Source organism: Euleptes europaea, chromosome 9 (assembly GCF_029931775.1).
Source record: "Euleptes europaea isolate rEulEur1 chromosome 9, rEulEur1.hap1, whole genome shotgun sequence".
Taxonomy (NCBI): Eukaryota; Metazoa; Chordata; class Lepidosauria; order Squamata; family Sphaerodactylidae; genus Euleptes; species Euleptes europaea.
In genome coordinates, this window is record NC_079320.1 from 25,898,114 (window position 1) to 25,901,442 (window position 3,329).

Sequence of the window (3,329 nt, forward strand, 5' to 3'; positions counted from 1 at the left end):
CTTCCCTCCAAGTTATTAAATGCCACGTTTTTCTTCATTGACTGAAACGTAACTTTTTAATGAGAGCGTGTGTCACCCATATAGAACTCCAAGTCTGAAGTAATGGTTATATCACAGGGCATAAACGAAAGACCTTTATAGCCAAATCTGGATCATAGATCAAAAGAGTAGAACCAAGACCCGAAGTATGGAGCTCAGAATTGAATAAGCAAGGAATGCATTTGACTGGATTCGCTGGACAGGTCTAGAACGAAGGCTAGATCTAAGAAGGAAGGTGGAAGTCAGGTTGGGTGAATGTAATGCCACAAAGCAGCCTCATCTCTTGGTATATTATTGAATAGATCCAATAAGCTCAATTCCATTCCTTATTACACACCTCATCCTACATGGCTTTTTTCCAGGCAGGTCGTATGACCCCCAGAAAAGCCTTTTGGGTTTTCAAGGACTAAGTTCCTTTTTTTCCCCCACTGATAGAAAAGCTGACTGTATCTAACCCAATGACAGCGCTGTTTCATTTCTGAGTTCTGTCGTTAATATTAATAATCAACATGATCCAGGATCAGGGAGCAGTAAAGCCTCAATTCCTTTCATTTACTAATAAGTTCCTTTAAGCAAAGGGCTTGAGCAAAATGATGCCTTAATTCTAACACAAAGGCTGCTTCAGGTATTACAGTATTTCTCCTGTAGATCAATACTTTTTGGTAATGTTGACAGGCATGTCTCAAACCTCTGATTAATCACAGCTCCCAGGAGCATATTTATCTCAAATTTGCAGTCACACAAATGATCTTCCAATTGTTACATAAAACACATGGTTGAACTTCAGTAGGGGAGGGGGGAAACAGGAACATAACTTTAATATAAATATATGAAGTGTATTCAGTTTAGGCAAGATTCTAGCATCCCATAAATAAGGGAGGAACTACACTTCCCTGCCAGTCATGGCCTTATTCTGGAAAAATGAAAGAGTGCCCCAAAGCCAAAGCTTTGGGATTTGGGAGTACTTGAAGGGAATGTAGTAGAAAGAACTTTGCTATCAAGTGGAACAGGTATGCATTATGCTGTTCGAACCTGAATTCCTGTCCTTCACAAAAGAGATTAGTTTTTGTATTTATTATGGAGATACTGACACTATTTACAATTATTATATGCTCACTTAGAATCAAACTTGAAGTCTGACTAAACAGGTGGAATCAATATATGTAATTCTGTTTAGGTTTTGGTATAATTGACTCTCACTATTCTTTTAGGGTCGTCATGACACAGAACTCTCCTCTGCCCAGGTCTTAAAAGCACGAGCCCTCTAAAGATGAAGAACTAGTGATGTCATTCCCCATGGCTCCTTAGCTCACAAGTTATATCCTCAAGTCTTTGTCTTTGGCACCTGCTTTTCCCTCAGGTTCCTACATCAAATTCCACTGTCTACTCTGTACCTTTCCTTTACCATCCTACCTCTAGCATGTCAAGTCCTAGACCATGGCCATCAAGCACCATGGTCAGACTTGGATGAAGCGTCCTGCCTTGGCCTCACATGGGGAGGGGAGGGGAAGGAGCCTGAGCACCACCCTATTCCTCCTCCTCTCCCCTAGCTCTCCTCCCAGCAGCGTAGGGAGCCAAACCTGGTGGGCTCTCCTCAGCATTCTCCCTCAGATCTCCCTCAGATCCCAATGGCTTTTCTCTACCCAGAAGCTTCATGGCTAGGGTTTCCAACCTCCAGGTACTATAGAATTCAAAATATGGCACAAGACAATTTTTTCCAAAATTAGGAAAACAAAAATGTGAATATGCAAATCTTGCTTTTAGGTAAATATATTGAGAACAATTTTCATACAGTCACACTTCTTGAGCAGAAAAATATGTAACAATTGGTCTAAAGAAGACCCCAATTCATAACATAAAGCGTTACAATGTGAAAATATAAAGGCTCAAAGGCTCAATTCTTATTCAGTCTGTTTCAAAAGAGTCCATAAATATTGCACCAGTAGGCAACGGAAACAAGACGTGATACATGGAGATCCGGTATAATTCCATTTCGTGTAAACTTTCTCAAGCCTTCAGTCTTTCCGTGCACTATCCATTCAATGCATAAAGGAGTGTACTTTTTCTGTGTATTTGGACGGCAAAGTAAGACTACTGGTGCAATATTTATGGAGTCTTTTGTAACGGACTGAATAAGAATTGAGCCTTTGAGCCTTTATATTTTCACATTGTAACGCTTTATGTTATGAATTGGGGTCTTCTTTAGACCAATTGTTACATATTTTTCTGCTCAGGAAGTGTGACTGTATGAAAATTGTTCTCAATATATTTACCTAAAAGCAAGATTTGCATATTCACATTTTTGTTTTCCTAATTTTGGAAAAAATTGTCTTGTGCCATATTTTGAATTTTATACTCCTGAATAGCACTTGCAGGCCGTTGTTTGATTACAACCTCCAGGTAGTAGCAGGAGATCTCCTGCTATTATAACTGATCTCCAGACGATAGAGATCAGTTCGCCTGGAGAAAATGGCCACTTTGGCAATTGGACTCTATGGCATTGAAGTCCCTCCCCTCCCAAACCATGCCCTTAGGCTCCGCCCCAAAAACCTCCTGCCAGTGGCTAAGAGGGACCTGGCAACCATACCCATGGCAATGTCGCCAAGGTCTCAAAGTCCTCAAAGCCCCCAAAATAGCCTCTGAGTAATCTCTCCCCTACCACTCCCTTTTTTGCCCTGAGGCTGGAGCCGCTGGCCATCTGATTGTCAGGCAGCTGCTGCTAAAGGAAAGGTTGTCACTAAACAACTGGTCAGTGGGCAGATCTTTAAAGGATTTGTCTGTGGCCTTATTGGGCTAGTTGGACACGAAGCGTGGCCCTGTGGGGAGCCATAGAGGATGGGTCTGGTATCATCACCACTGTTCCCCAACACTGCCCTTATGGTGAAAATCTATGGGAGACACTCAAAAGAGTCTCCTCATTTTTAAGAATGAAAAGCAACTGTACGAGGACACCACTTGGAGGAATGGTAGGTATAGGCCGGGAATGCTTAACCCTTTGCCCTCCTGCCCAAAATCACTCTCCCCAACTGCCTTTCCATCTGCAAGGAAAAAATACAGGCAGTTTTCATTTTCAATCCCAAGGAACTGTTAGATAATTGAGGGTTATTCCATAATAGTTAGCAAGACCTGATTTTATCACCTTCCTTTCATGGATACCATTACTTTACTTTCCAAAATATTAACTTTATGTTGTATCTGCTTGGATCAGCTCATTTACTGTGCAATCCTAAGCATATTTGCTCTGAAGAAAGTCCCTTTAAGCTCAATGGGTAGTAAGTGTACTTAGGACT